A 16,290-nucleotide genomic window follows, 5' to 3' on the forward strand; every position below is an offset into this window, starting at 1 on the left:
TAATTTTTTCTGATACTCCTGGCTGTATTTTCATGATCATATTATAAATGATGGCTACTAAACCCTTCTGGCAAGGATTCGAGCCTGATTTTTTTCTGTAATGTCCATTGGACACAATTTCAGAAAAGACTAACATTCAAGAAATTTCTAACTTGCAAGTATCTAAAAAAAATGAGTTTTAGGCTGGACAGCTGTTCAAAGGACAGAAAACTGTTATCTAAAAATAAATCAGAAAAACATGTTATACCTTTTGTTTTCCATAACACAAAGGCCATAAACTCAATAACACAAAGTCCATAAAAGAGGGCTGGAAAAAAAGTTAGATATAAGATGGCTTGATAAGATAAACTTATTCAAGCCGAAGAATTTACGAAATTCAAACCATATTCTTAATGTATGTTTAACTATAGGATTAGTTATTTGTTTATTCAGTTTAGATAAAACAAAAGGAGGCAAAGGTTCTAAAGTAGAAAACAATGAGAAGTCTTGTACAGATTTACACTCCAAATTTACCCATTGTGGGTAAATTTACCCATTACACCAATTCTCGTGTCCAAAATATTAACTATCGGATGTTAACTGCCCAGTAGTAAAATCTTAGGTTTGTCAAAGCCAGAAAACCTTCCTACTTAGGCTTCTGTAAATATTTCTTACTTAATCTAGGATTATTATTCTGCCACATGTATGAAGACATTTTGCAATCAATAATATCAAAAAACGATTTAGGAATAAAAATTAGTAATGCTTGGATTAAATATAAAAATATGGGTAATACTATCATCTTGATAGTATTAATTCGACCAACCAATGACAGAGATAATGGGGACCACCTGGTAACAAGTTGCTTGATTTGGTCAATTAAAGTTAAAAAAATTAACTTTAAATAAACCCTTATGTCTCTTGGTAATTTTAATACCCAAATAAGTAAAATGATCTGTGACAACTTTAAATGGTAAGTGTTTATAAATTGGAATTTGCATATTTAATGGAAATAATTCACTCTTATTAAAATTCAGTTTGTAGCCAGAAAAGCTACTAATCTGAGCAAGCAAGGATGAAATAGGGGTCTCGGGGTCAGATACGTATAGAAACAAATCATCAGCATATAATGATAAATTATAACTCCCTTACCCACAGGTAATACCAAAAATATTAGGTGATTCACAAATGGCAAAGGCTAAAGTTTCCAAAGCAATGTCAAATAATAGAGGACTTAAAGGGCAGCCTTGCCTCGTACCACAGGACAACCGAAAAAATGGAGATCTTCGATTATTGGTAAAAAGTGAAACCAAAGATTTATAATACATTAATTTAATCCATGATATAAACTTCAAGCTAAAATTAAAATTCTGCAACGTATTAAATAAAAACAACCGTTCAACTCTATCAAACGCTTTTTCAGCATCTCAGGTAATGACATTCTGGTATTTTAGATGAAGAAGTATAAATTATATTCATTTATTTTCTAATGTTAAAAGATGAATAGCAGGTTTTAATAAATCCGGACTGATCTTCAGAGATAATTTGAGGTAATACATTTTGTCATGTAGTGGCCTAACTTTTGGTAAAAATCTTAGAATCCGTATTCAGCAAGGATATTGGCCGACAGGATGCACATTCAGTGGGGTTTTTATCTTTTTTAAAAATTGGAGTAATGGAGGAATCATAAAAAGTTTGTGGTTATTTACCTACAGCTAACGCATCATTAAAAATATTACAAAGACAAGGAACGAGTATAGAAGAAAAGGATGAAAAAGATTCAGCAGTATAACCATCCGGACCAGGGGCTTTACCTGAATTCATTGAAAAAGGGAGTGGGTTCCCCTTTCCAGACCCTGCCTGTGGACATGTGCCACTCCTCAGGGTTATATATGGAACCTCTTGGGCAGGGACAGGGAGTCAGTTCCCCTTTCCAGACCCTGCCCGTGGACTTGTGCCACTCCTCAGGGTTATATATGGAACCTCTCGGGCAGGAACAGGGAGTAGGTTCCTTTCTGGAGCCTGCCCGGGGACTTGCACCACTCCTCAGGGTTATATATGGAACCTTTCGGACAGGAACACGGAGTGGGTTCCCCTTTCCAGACCCTGCCCGGGGACTTGCGCCACTCCTCAGGGTTATATATGGAACCTCTCGGACAGGGACACGGAGTGGGTTCCCCTTTCCAGACCCTGACCGGGAACTGACCTGCACTCCTCAGGGTTATATATGGAACCTTTCGGACAGGAACAGGGAGTGCGTTCCCCTTTCCAGACCCTGCCCGCGGACTTGCCTGCACTCCTCAGGGTTATATCTGGAACCTCTCGGGCAGGAACTGGGAGTGGGTTCCCCTTTCCAGACCCTGACCGCGGACTTGCCTGCACTCCTGAAGGTTATTTATGGAACCTTTCGGACAGGGACAGGGAGTGGGTTCCCCTCTCCAGACCCTGCCCGGGGACTTGTGCCACTCCTCAGGGTTATATTTGGAACCTCTCGGACAGGGACAGGGAGTGGGTTCCCCTTTCCAGACCCTGCCCGGGGACTTGTGCCACTACTCAAGGTTTATTTGGAACCTCTCGGACAGGGACAGGGAGTGGGTTCCCCTTTCCAGACCCTGCCCGGGGACTTGTGCCACTCCTCAGGGTTATATATGGAACCTCTTGGGCAGGGACAGGGAGTGGGTTCCCCTTTCCAGACCCTGCCCGGGGACTTGTGCCACTCCTCAGTGTTATATATGGAACCTCTCGGACAGGGACAGGGAGTGGGTTCCCCTCTCCAGACCCTGCCCGGGGACTTGTGCCACTCCTCAGTGTTATATATGGAACCTCTCGGACGGGGACAGGGAGTGGGTTCTCCTTTCCAGACCCTGACCGGGGACTTGCCTGCACACCTCAGGGTTATATATGGAACCTTTCGGACAGGGACTCGGAGTGGGTTCCCATTTCCAGACACTGCCCGGGGACTTGCCTGCACACCTCAGGGTTATATATGGAACCTCTCGGACAGGGACAGGGAGTGGGTTCTCCTTTCCAGACCCTGACCGGGGACTTGCCTGCACACCTCAGGGTTATATATGGAACCTCTCGGACAGGGACAGGGAGTGCGTTCCCCTTTCCAGACCCTGCCCGCGGACTTGCCTGTACTCCTCAGTGTTATATCTGGAACCTCTCGGGCAGGAACTGGGAGTGGGTTCCCCTTTCCAGACCCTGACCGGGGACTTGCCTGCACTCCTCAAGGTTATTTATGGAACCTTTCGGACAGGGACAGGGAGTGGGTTCCCCTTTCCAGACCCTGCCTGGGGTCTTGTGCCACTCCTCAGGGTTATATATGGAACCTCTCGGACAGGGACAGGGAGTGGGTTCCCCTTTCCAGACCCTGCCTGGGGTCTTGTGTCACTCCTCAGGGTTATATATGGAAACTCTCGGACAGGAACTGGGAGTGGGTTCCCCTTTCCAGACCCTGCCCGGGGACTTGCCTGCACTCCTCAAGGTTATTTATGGAACCTTTCGGACAGGGACAGGGAGTGGGTTCCCCTTTCCAGACCCTGCCTGGGGTCTTGTGCCACTCCTCAGGGTTATATATGGAACCTCTCGGACAGGGACAGGGAGTGGGTTCCCCTTTCCAGACCCTGCCTGGGGTCTTGTGCCACTCCTCAGGGTTATATATGGAAACTCTCGGACAGGGACAGGGAGTGGGTTCCCCTCTCCAGACCCTGCCCGGGGACTTGTGCCACTCCTCAGGGTTATATATGGAACCTCTCGGACAGGGACAGGGAGTGGGTTCCCCTTTCCAGACCCTGCCCGGGGACTTGTGCCACTACTCAAGGTTTATTTGGAACCTCTCGGACAGGGACAGGGAGTGGGTTCCCCTTTCCAGACCCTGCCTGGGGTCTTGTGCCACTCCTCAGGGTTATATATGGAAACTCTCGGGCAGGGACAGGGAGTGGGTTCTCCTTTCCAGACCCTGCCCGGGGACTTGTGCCACTCCTCAGGGATATATATGGAAACTCTCGGACAGGAACAGGGAGTGGGTTCCCCTCTCCAGACCCTGCCCGGGGACTTGTGCCACTCCTCGGTTATATATGGAACCTCTCGGACAGGGACAGGGTGTGGGTTCCCCTTTCCAGACCCTGCCCGGGGACTTGTGCCACTACTCAAGGTTTATTTGGAACCTCTCGGACAGGGACAGGGAGTGGGTTCCCCTCTCCAGACCCTGCCCGGGGACTTGTGTTACTGCTCAGGGTTATATATGGAACCTCTCGGACAGGGACAGGGAGTGGGTTCCCCTTTCCAGACCCTGCCCGGGGACTTGTGCCACGACTCAAGGTTTATTTGGAACCTCTCGGACAGGGACAGGGAGTGGGTTCCCCTTTCCAGACCCTGCCCGGGGACTTGTGCCACTCTTCAGGGTTATACATGGAAACTCTCGAGCAGGGACACGGAGTGGGTTCCCCTTTCCAGACCCTGCCCGGGACTTGTGCCACTCCTCAGAGTTATATATGGAACCTCTCGGACAGGGACAGGCAGTGGGTTCCCCTTTCCAGACCCTGCCCGGAGACTTGTGCCACTCCTCAGGGTTATATCTGGAACCTCTCGGACAGGAACAGGGAGTGGGTTCCACTTTCCAGACCCTGCCCGGGGACTTGTGCCACTCCTCAGGGTTATATATGGAACCTCTCGGACAGGGACAGGGAGTGGGTTCCCCTTTCCAGACCCTGACCGGGGACTTGCCTGCACACCTCAGGGTTATATCTGGAACCTTTCGGACAGGGACACGGAGTGGGTTCCCCTTTCCAGTCCCTGACCGGGAACTGGCCTGCACTCCTCAGGGTTATATATGGAACCTTTTGGACAGGGACAGGGAGTGGGTTCCACTTTCCAGACCCTGCCCGGGGACTTGTGCCACTCCTCAGTGTTATATATGGAACCTCTCGGACGGGGACAGGGAGTGGGTTCTCCTTTCCAGACCCTGCTCGGGGACTTGTGCCACTCCTCAGGGTTATATATGGAACCTCTCGGACAGGGACATGGAGTGCGTTCCCCTTTCCCTGGCAGACGCCCGAAGGTTACCGGGATCCACCAGAGGGGCTGATGTAATACAAGCCCTGGCACGGTTGGTCGCTGAGGTAAGGGAACCCATTTGAATGACTGCCCGACTGCACGCGGATTTTGGTGAATTTACCTGATAACTACAGGAAAAAGGAGAATCCCTTGGGCGCTTTCTAGCTCGTTTTAAGGATACGTGAGAGTCCAATGCCGGCAAACCCCTGGACAGATCAGTGTGTCCAGCTGGCAGTGCAGACTTTCCTAAACTGTCTCAGACCCAAGCCTGCCCACTCCTTTAAGTTAACTAATCTCAATTGGTTGTGTCAGACCTGGCCCCGGGTGACATAAATTCTGATGAATATGGAGCGCAATTGACTCTTTAAAGGGACTGGGGAAAAGCGAGAGTGTGCACAGAGAACCGGTAGTGAGGAGATGGAGTTCGGGTCCCGACGAAGAACCCAGAACGGGTGGCAGGATCGTGCGGACGGTGCAGATGAAGAGGACACTTGGCTAAGGACAGAAACGGAGTTTATAGAAAGAGGGGACATTAGGCCAGAGATTGTCGCACTGCAATCACAGACAAGAATAATAAGGGGCAGTAAGTGATCCTGGATGACAGTGACACTCGACAAGAGTGCCACATTTACTCTCCACAATTCCTTCGGTCCCGGAAGTGCAGGCCAGAGGGGACGGATCAGAGTAATACTCGACAGAGTACCACATTTACTCTCCACAATCCCTTTGGTCCCGGAAAGTGCAGGCCAGAGGGGACGGATCAGAGTAATACTCGACAGAGTAAAATATTTATTGTGCAGAATCCCTTTGGACCCGGATAGGACAAGCCAGAGGGGACGGATCACAGTGATACTCGACAGAGTACCACATTTACTCTCCACAATCCCTTTGGGCCAGTTTCCGGCAGGCCAGAGGGGACGGTGATACAGGCGGCTGTGATCAGGCTCACCACACGGGCAGGCTCTTTTCTAACTGCTGTGATCAGGTAGAAGGTACAAGAGCCTCAGGACTCGCCCCACCAGGGTCAGGAACAGTTACTACCCCTCAACCATCAGGCTGTGGTACACACAGGATAACTGCACTCACCTGCTGTCCATAGAGTTGCTCCCACAACAAATGATCGTACTGGGACTGTCTGAAACTGAGTGAAACAAGAGGTGGTTTAACTGAGACAGATTGAATTCCTGTCTCAGAATTAGAGAAATATAATCTCACAGGATATTTAAAGTGGAAATGCTGGAATGATGTTTCCCAGAAGGTGTGGATCTAGCACTCACAAACTCAGAATCCGAGGACAACTCAGCAGGACTGAGGTGAGGAGAAATTTCCTCACCCAGAGTGCAGTTAATCATTGCAATTATCTTCACAAGGTTTCTAAATTGAATAGACATATCCTGGGGCTCAGCGGTGATGGAAAGTTGCAGGAAAGTGGTGCTGAGGTCAAACGTCAAGCATGTTCTGAGTTGAAGGGCAGTGGTAGCGCAAGGGGCCGAATGGCCACGCCTTCTCGATTTATTGTTTTCTGAAACACTCGGTTACCTTTGTGCCTCACTGTTTCTTGTCCTGTCAGATTGGACACGGAGAGCTGAGAGCACCGGACATCTATCGGCAGCCGCTGCGGTTATTTCATGTTCTCCTTGTTTATTTGCATTGGCGAAGTTTGTTGTCTTCTGCACTTTGGCTGATCTTTCAGTGATCCAAATATAGTTACCGTTCTGTAGCTTTGCTCTGCATGTTTGCAGGAGCTGCATGTGGCGACTTATATGTACTCTGTTAGTTTTTGGAATAGACGCTTGGGGAATCTGAGGTGGAGGATTTGGGGCTTATTTAAAATATACATAGATATTATCCAAATAGTGATTATTTGACAAGGGTTAATTCTGATATTGAAACTAACTGCTCTTTTTGTGGTTTATATCCAGAGGATTTATTTCATCTGTTTTGGGATTGTGAATATGTTGAAACATTTTAGGTTGATGTTTGTCAATTTATAGATCAATTTATTAATGTGGATTTTACTTTTTGTTTTGAAAATGTCTTATTGGGTTTACTAGTAATACCAAATCTCACAGGGATCACTTCTCTATCATAAATCTTTTGTTAATTTACAGCAAATTTTATATCCATAAATGCAATCACAGCAATAAGAAACCTTCATTTAGATTTTTACCTCAGACTTCTGAACACTTCCCGTAACTGGAAAGCTGTAAAGACTGGACAAATCTGTCAACATTTTGTGTTATCTCTGTAAATGTTCCTGCTTTGTGACTCCTCTCAGATACAGTTCCCTCCGTCCAGCAGTATTTAGAGCGGATTTCCTTGTTTATTTGCATATTTAAAGTTAATGGTTATATATTCGTTGCTGCTTTTGTGTGATTTCCTGGCTTTGTTAGCATATGTTTAGTGTTTCTGTTTTTGTTTGTGTTCAATAAAAATTTAAAATATTAAAAAATAAAAATAAAATTTACTTTGAACTTTGAGCCTCGGGGAACTTGCTATGAGACTGGGAACAAACGGTGACTGACATCTCCAGCTCCCGGCAGCAGTCCGCCCTCGGACACACTCCCAGCCAATCAGCGAACACCGCTGGTAGAATCTTGCTTCCATTGGCTGAGGAGTATCAGTGGGCGGGACACTGGGCGGACCGAAGTTTGGAACCGGGAACGAGTGGACCCGGTGAGAACCCGAGATTGGGAGGAGCTCCCGGGGTAAAGGCTGCAACAGCGGCCGGAGTTTTGAACCCTTCCGATGGCGGAGGTGAAGATTCGGGCGGAGATTCCGTGAGATGTTTCAGCCACACAGGGGGTGCCCGGTCTTTCCCCGCCGTGGATCGGGGCCTGTTGTCGAGCGCTCCCCTGTGCAAAAGGACAGGCTGAAGGTCAAGGGAGAACCAGGCGCAAAGGTAAACTCGGACTTTAGAAACAAATAAAACAGGAGCAGGCTAGGCCACTCGGCCCGTTCCGCCTATTCCACCCTTTCCTCAGAGTAGTCTTTTCTTTCTAAATCTTTTTATTGATTTTAAACAAACATAAATGAAACATGAATACAAAGAGCTTGAGAGTACATAATTAATAGGTTAAGGTATAAATACCATATTAATATTAATCTCCCAAACTCATAGTGGTTACAAAAAATGGAGAAAATAAGAAACCCTCCCCCTCCCAAAAAAATGGAAAAAAATCCTAACCGATATGGGCCATTGCATTACATCAATTATACACAGTAGCGTCAATAACTCCGCACCTCCATCCAAATAATTAAGGACAATAAAAGTAAGGTTTAGGAAAAGTCAGTTTAGTTTTTATGGAAATGTTGAATAAACGGTCTCCAAGTTTCTTCATATTTAACTGAAGGGTCAAAGACAACACTTGTATTTTTTATTAAACTTGAACAAGAAATAGTTTGAGAAAACCACTGAAGTATAGTTGGAGGATTAATTTCTGTCCAGTTCAATAGGATAGATCTTTTAGTCATTAATGTAACAAATGCAATCATCTGCAGGGCTGAGGGGGGATAAACGACCATTATCCACCATTGTTAAGCCAAAAATTGCAGTCATAGGATTCAATTTGATATTCAGAACTGATGAAATAATACCAAAAATATCTTTCCAGTAATTTTGCAAATAGGGGAAAAACCAGAACATGTGGGTCAATGAAGCAACTTCAGAATGACATCTGTCACTGGTTGGATTAACATAAGAATAAAATTGAGTGAGTTTATCCTTGGACATGTGAGCCCTATGAACAACCTTAAATTGTATTAGGCATGTTTAGCATAAATAGAAGAAGAATTGATTAATTGTAAAATGTTCTCCCACTGCCCTGTGGGTATAAGACAGTAAAGTTATTTTACCCATTCCTTCTTAATTATTTCTGATACTCCTGGCTGTATTTTTATGATTGTATTATAAATGATGGCTACTAAACCCTTCTGGCAAGGATTCAGAGCCTGAATTTTTTCTGTAATGTCCATTGGACATAATTTCAGAAAAGACTAACATTCAAGAAATTTCTAACTTGCAAGTATCTAAAAAAAAAAGGGTTTTAGGCTGGATAGCTGTTCAAAGGACAGAAAACTGTTATCTAAAAGTAAATCAGAAAAACATGTTATACCTTTTGTTTTCCATAACACAAAGGCCATAAACACAATAACACAAAGTCCATAAAAGAGGGCTGGAAAAAAAGTTAGATATAAGAGGGCTTGATAAGATAAACTTATTCAAGCCGAAGAATTTACGAAATTCAAACCATATTCTTAATGTATGTTTAACTATAGGATTAGTTATTTGTTTATTCAGTTTAGATAAAGCAAAAGGAGGCAAAGGTCCTAAAATAGAAAACAATGAGAAGTCTTGTACAGATTTACACTCCAAATTTACCCATTGTGGGCAAATTTACCCATTACACCAATTCTCGTGTCCAAAATATTAACTATCGGATGTTAACTGCCCAGTAGTAAAATCTTAGGTTTGTCAAAGCCAAAAAACCTTCCTACTTAGGCTTCTGTAAATATTTCTTACTTAATCTAGGATTATTATTCTGCCACATGTATGAAGACATTTTGCAATCAATAATATCAAAAAACGATTTAGAAATAAAAATTAGTAATGCTTGGATTAAATATAAAAATTTGGGCAATACTATCACCTTGATAGTATTAATTCGACCAACCAATGACAGAGATAATGGGGACCACCTGGTAACAAGTTGCTTGATTTGGTCAATTAAAGTTAAAAAATTAACTTTAAATAAACCCTTATGTTTCTTGCTAATTTTAATACCCAAATAAGTAAAATGATCTGTGACAACTTTAAATGGTAAGTGTTTATAAATTGGAATTTGCATATTTAATGGAAATAATTCACTCTTATTAAAATTCAGTTTGTAGCCAGAAAAGCTACTAATCTGAGCAAGCAAGGATGAAATAGCAGGAATAGATCTCTCGGGGTCAGATACGTATAGAAACAAATCATCAGCATATAATGATAAATTATAACTCCCTTACCCACAGGTAATACCAAAAATATTAGGTGATTCACAAATGGCAACGGCTAAAGTTTCCAAAGCAATGTCTAATAATAGAGGACTTAAAGGGCAGCCTTGCCTCATGCCACAGGACAACCGAAAAAATGGAGATCTTCGATTATTGGTAAGAAGTGAAGCCAAAGATTTATAATACATTAATTTAATCCATGATATAAACTTCAAGCTAAAATTAAAATTCTGCAACGCATTAAATAAAAATAACCATTCAACTCTATCAAACGCTTTTTCAGCATCTCAGGCAATGACATTCTGGTATTTTAGATGAAGAAGTATAAATTATATTCATTTATTTTCTAATGTTAAAAGATGAATAGCAGGTTTTAATAAATCCGGACTGATCTTCAGAGATAATTTGAGGTAATACATTTTGTCATGTAGTGGCCAAAATTTTGGTAAAAATCTTAGAATCCGTATTCAGCAAGGATATTGGCCGACAGGATGCACATTCAATGGGGTTTTTAATTTTTTTAACAATTGGAGTAATGGAGGCATCACAGAACGATTGTGGTTATTTACCTACAGCTAACGCATCTTTAAAAATATTACAAAGCCAATGAGCGAGTATAGAAGAAAAGGATTTAAAAAATTCAGCAGTATAACCGTCTGGACCAGGGGCTTTACCTGAATTCATTGAAAAAGGGAGTGGGTTCCCCTTTCCAGACCCTGCCCGGGGACTTCTGCCACTCCTCAGGGTTATATATGGAACCTCTCGGGCAGGAACAGGGAGTGCGTTCCCCTTTCCAGACCCTGCCCGCGGACTTGCCTGCACTCCTCAGGGTTATATCTGGAACCTCTCGGGCAGGAACTGGGAGTGGGTTCCCCTTTCCAGACCCTGACCGGGGACTTGCCTGCACTCCTCAAGGTTATATATGGAACCTTTCGGACAGGGACAGGGAGTGGGTTCCCCTTTCCAGACCCTGCCTGGGGTCTTGTGCCACTCCTCAGGGTTATATATGGAAACTCTCGGGCAGGGACAGGGAGTGGGTTCTCCTTTCCAGACCCTGCCCGGGGACTTGTGCCACTCCTCAGGGATATATATGGAAACTCTCGGACAGGGACAGGGAGTGGGTTCCCCTCTCCAGACCCTGCCCGGGGACTTGTGCCACTCCTCATGGTTATATATGGAACCTCTCGGACAGGGACAGGGAGTGGGTTCCCCTTTCCAGACCCTGCCCGGGGACTTGTGCCACTCCTCAGGGATATATATGGAACCTCTCGGACAGGGACAGGGAGTGGGTTCCCCTTTCCAGACCTGACCGGGAACTTGCCTGCACTCCTCAGGGTTATATCTGGAACCTCTCGGGCAGGAACTGGGAGTGGGTTCCCCTTTCCAGACCCTGACCGGGGACTTGCCTGCACTCCTCAGGGTTATATATGGAAACTCTCGGGCAGGGACAGGGAGTGGGTTCCCCTTTCCAGACCATGCCCGGGGACTTGTGCCACTCCTCAGGGTTATCTATGGAACTTTTCGGTCAGGGACAGGGAGTGGGTTCCCCTTTCCCAGGCAGACGCCCGAAGGTGACCGGGAGCCACCAGAGGGGCTGATGTAGTACATGCCCTGGCACGGTGGGTCGCTGAGGTAAGGGAACCCATTTGACTGACAGCCCGACTGCATGCGGATTTTGGTGAATTTACCCGATAACTACAGAAAAAAGGAGAATCCCTTGGGCACTTTCTCGCTCGTTTTAAGGATACGTGAGATTCCAATGCCGGCAAACCCCTGGACAGATCAGTGTGTCCAGCTGGCAGTGCAGACTTTCCTAAACTGTCTCAGACCCAAGCCTGCCCACTCAATTAAGTAAACTAATCTCAATTCGCTGTGTCAGACCTGGCCCCAGAGTGACATATATTCTGATGAATAGGGAGCTCAATTGACTCTTTAAAGGGACTGGGGAAAAGCTAGAGTGAGCACAGATAACCGGTAGTGAGGAGATGGAGTTCGGGTCCCGACGAAGAACCCACAACGGGTGGCAGGATCGTGGGGACGGTGCAGATGAAGAGGACACTTGGCTAAGGACAGAAAAGGAGTTTGTCGAAAGAGGGGACATTGGGCCAGAGATTGTCGCACTGCAATCACAGACAAGAATAATAAGAGGCAGGAAGTGATCCTGGATGACGGTGATACTCGACAAGAGTGCCACATTTACTCTCCTCAATTCCTTTGGTCGGATAGTGCAGGCCAGAGGGGACGGATCACAGTGATACTCGACAGAGTACCACATTTACTCTCCACAATCCCTTTGGTCCCGGATAGGGCAGGCCAGAGGGGACGGATCACAGTGATACTCGACAGTGTACCACATTTACTATCCACAATTCCTTCGGTCCCGGATAGGTCAGGCCAGAGGGGACGGATCACAGTGATACTCGACAGTGTACCACATTTACTATCCACAATTCCTTCGGTCCCGGATAGGACAGGCCAGATGGGTCGGATCACAGTGATACTCGACAGAGTACCACATTTATTCTCCACAATCCCTTTGGTCCCGGATAGGGCAGGCCAGAGGGGACGGTGATACTGGCGGCTGTGATCAGGCTCACCACACAGGCAGGCTCTTTTCTCACTGCTGTGATCAGGTAGAAGGTACAAGAGCCTCAGGACTCGCCCCACCAGGGTCAGGAACAGTTACTACCCCTCAGCCATCAGGCTGTGGTACAACACAGGATAACTGCACTCACTTGCTGTCCATAGAGTTGCTCCCACAACAAATGATCGTACTGGGTCTGTCTCAAACTGAGCGAAATAAGAGGTGGTTTAACTGAGACAGATTGAATTCCTGTCTCAGAATTAGAGAAATATAATCTCACAAGATATTTACAGTGGAAGTGCTGGAATGATGTTTCCCAGAAGGTGTGGAACCAGCACTCGCAAACTCAGAATCCGATGACAACTCAGCAGGACTGAGGTGAGGAGAAATTTCCTCACCCAGAGTGCAGTGAATCATTGCAATTATCTTCACAAGGTTTCTAAATTGAATAGACATATCCTGGGGCTCAGCGGTGATGGAGAGTTGCAGGAAAGTGCTGCTGAGGTCAAAAGTCAAGCATGTTCTGAGTTGAAGGGCAGTGGTAGCGCAAGGGGCCGAATGGCCACACCTTCTCGATTTATTGTTTTCTGATACACTCGGTTACCTTTGTTCCTCACTGTTTCTTGTCCTGTCAGATTGAACAGGGAGAGCTGAGAGCACCGGACATCTATCGGCAGCCGCTGCGGTTATTTCATGTTCTCCTTGTTTATTTGCATTGGCGGTTTGTTGTCTTTTGCACTTTGGCTGATCTTTCAGTGATCCAAATATAGTTACCGTTCTGTAGCTTTGCTCTGCATGTTTGTAGGAGTTGTATGTGGCGACTTATATGTACTCTGTTAGTTTTTGGAATAGTCACTTGGGGAATCTGAGGTGGAGGAGTACTTGGGGCTTATTTTAAATTATACATAGATATTATCCAACCAATGTTTATTTGACAAGGGTTAATTCTGATATTGAAACTAACTGTTATTTTTGTGGTTTATAACCAGAGGATTTATTTCATCTGTTTTGAGATTGTGAATATGTGGAAACATTTTAGGTTGATGTTTGTCAATTTATAGATCAATATATTAATGTGGATTTTACTTTTTGTTTTGAAAATGTCTTATTGGGTTTACTAGTAATACCAAATCTCACAGGGATCATTTCTCTATCATAAATCTTTTGTTAATTGACAGCAAATTTTATATCTATAAATGCAACCACAGCAATAAGAATCCTTCATTTAGATTTTTACCTCAGACTTCAAACTATACGTTTATACTCTGAAAACTTCCCGTAACCAGAAAGCTATAAAGACTGGACAAATCTGTCAAAGTTTTGTGTTATCTCTGTAAATGTTCTTGTTTTGTGACTCCTCTAAGATACAGTTCCTTCTGTCCAACAGTATTTAGAGTGGGTTTCCTCGTTTATTTGTATATTTAAAGTTAATCGTTATATATTTGTTGCTGCTTTTGTTAGCATATGTTTCGTGTTTCTGTTTTTGTTTGTGTTCAATAAAAATTTAAACTACTAAAAATAATAATAAAATTTACTTTGAACTTTGAGCCTCGGGGAACTTGCTTTGAGTCTGAGAACAAACTGTGACTGACATCTCCGGCTCCCGGCAGCAGTCCGCCCTCGGACACACACACAGCCAATCAGAGACCACCACTGGGAGACTCTTGCCTCCATTGGCTGAGGAGTGTCAGTGGGCGGGACTCTGGGCGGACCGAAGTTTGGAACCGGGAACGAGTGGACCCGGTGAGAGACCCGAGATCGGGAGCAGCTCCCCGGGTAAAGGCTGCAACAGCGGCCGGTGTTTTGAATCCTTCCGATGGCGGAGGTGAAGATTCGGGCGGAGATTCCGTGAGATGTTTCAGCCACACAGGGGGAGCCCGGTCTTTCCCCGCCGTGGATCGGGGTCTGTTGTCCGCAGTTTCCTCCCGGTCCTGTCTCCTGCTGCTGGGATACGGGAGCTGGCCCGCAGCGGCTGCCGATGGAGCTCCGGTGTGCGAGCGCTCCCCTGTGCAAAAGGACAGGCTGAAGGTCAAGGGAGAACCAGACGCAAAGGTAAACTCGAACTTTAGAAAATAAGAAACAGGAGCAGGCCAGGCCACTCGGCCCGTTGCGCGTATTCCACCCTTTCCTCAGAGTAGTCCTTTTAAAAATCTTTTTATTGATTTTAAACAAACATAAATGAAACATGAATACAAATAGCTTGAGAGTACATAATTAATAGGTTCACGGTATTAGCCTCCCAACTCATAGTGGTTACAAAAAATGGAGAACATAAGAAACTCTCTCCCGCCCCCCAAAAAATGAAAAAAATCCTAACCGACATGGGCCATTGCATTATATCAATTATACACAGTAGCGTCAATAACTCCGCACCACCATCCAAATAATTAAGGACAATAAAAGTAAGGTTTAGGAAAAGTCAGGTTAGCTTATATGAAAATGTTGAATAAATGGTCTCCAAGTTTCTTCATATTTAACTGAAGGGTCAAAGACAACACTTGTAATTTTTTCTAAACTCGAACAAGAAATAGTTTGAGAAAACCACTGAAATATAGCTGGAGGACTAATTTCTTTCCAATTCAGTAGGATAGATCTTCTAGACATTAATGTAACAAATGCAATCATCCGCCGGGCTGAGGGGGGATAAACGACTATTAACCACCATTGGTGAACCGAAAATTGCATTAATAGGATGCGTTTGTAATTTGATATTCAGAACTGCTGAAATAATACCGAAAATATCTTTCCAGTAATTTTGCAAATAGGGGCAAGACCAGAACATGTGGGTCAATGAAGTGACTTCAGAATGACATCTGTGACAGGCTGGATTAACATAAGAATAAAATTGAGTGAGTTTATCCTTGGACATGTGACCCTATGAACAACATTAAATTGTATTAGGCAAGTTTAGCACAAATAGAAGAAGAATTGACTAATTGTAAAATTTTCTCCCACTGCTCTGTGGGTATAAGACAGTAAAGTTCTTTTACCCATTCCTTAATTTTTTCTGATACTCCTAGCTGTATTTTCATGATCATATTATAAATGATGGCTACTAAACCCTTCTGGCAAGGATTCAGAGCCTGAATTTTTTCTGTAATGTCCATTGGACATAATTTCAGAAAAGACTGACATTCAAGAAATTTCTAACTTGCAAGTATCTAAAAAAAAGAGTTTTATGTTGGATAGCTGTTCAAAGGACATAAAACTGTTATATAAAAGTAGATCACAAAAACATGTTGTACCTTTTGTTTTCCATAACACAAAAGCTTGGTCCTTAAAGGAGGGCTGGAAAAAAAAGTTGGATATAATAGGGCTTGATTATTCAAGCCAAAGAATTTACGAAATTGAAACCATATTCTTAATGTATGTTTAACTGTAGGATTAGTTATTTGTTTATTCGGTTTAGATAAAGCAAAAGGAAGCGAAGATCCTAAAATAGAAAACAATGAGAAGTCTTGTACAGAGTTACACTCCAAATTTACACATTGTGGGCAAGGTACTATGACCGATTCTTGTGTCCAAAATATTAAATATTGAATATTAACTGGCCAACAGTAAAATCTCAGGTTTGGCAAAGCAAAACCACCTTCCTTCTTAGGCTTCTGTAAATATTTTTTACTTAATCTAGGATTTTTTTATTCTGCTACACATACGAGGATATTTTGGAGTCA

At 44.2% G+C, this 16,290-nt stretch overlaps 1 protein-coding gene across 2 annotated transcripts in view; it reads left to right on the forward strand.

The window, feature by feature from the left end:
• The first annotated feature begins 7,671 nt into the window (after positions 1-7,671).
• The window catches only part of LOC132389594 (zinc finger protein 234-like), a 38,992-nt gene continuing 30,373 nt past the window's right edge, over positions 7,672-16,290 (forward strand). Inside the window, exons 1-2 of one of the 2 annotated variants that reach the window (XR_009510607.1) lie at positions 7,672-7,939; positions 10,051-10,188. The gene's annotated coding sequence lies outside the window, so the exon portion shown is untranslated. The remainder of the gene's footprint in view (positions 7,940-10,050; positions 10,189-16,290) is intronic. The other variant, XR_009510614.1, reaches the window with a different exon arrangement.

This window comes from Hypanus sabinus, unplaced genomic scaffold (assembly GCF_030144855.1).
Source record: "Hypanus sabinus isolate sHypSab1 unplaced genomic scaffold, sHypSab1.hap1 scaffold_609, whole genome shotgun sequence".
Taxonomy (NCBI): domain Eukaryota; kingdom Metazoa; phylum Chordata; class Chondrichthyes; order Myliobatiformes; family Dasyatidae; genus Hypanus; species Hypanus sabinus.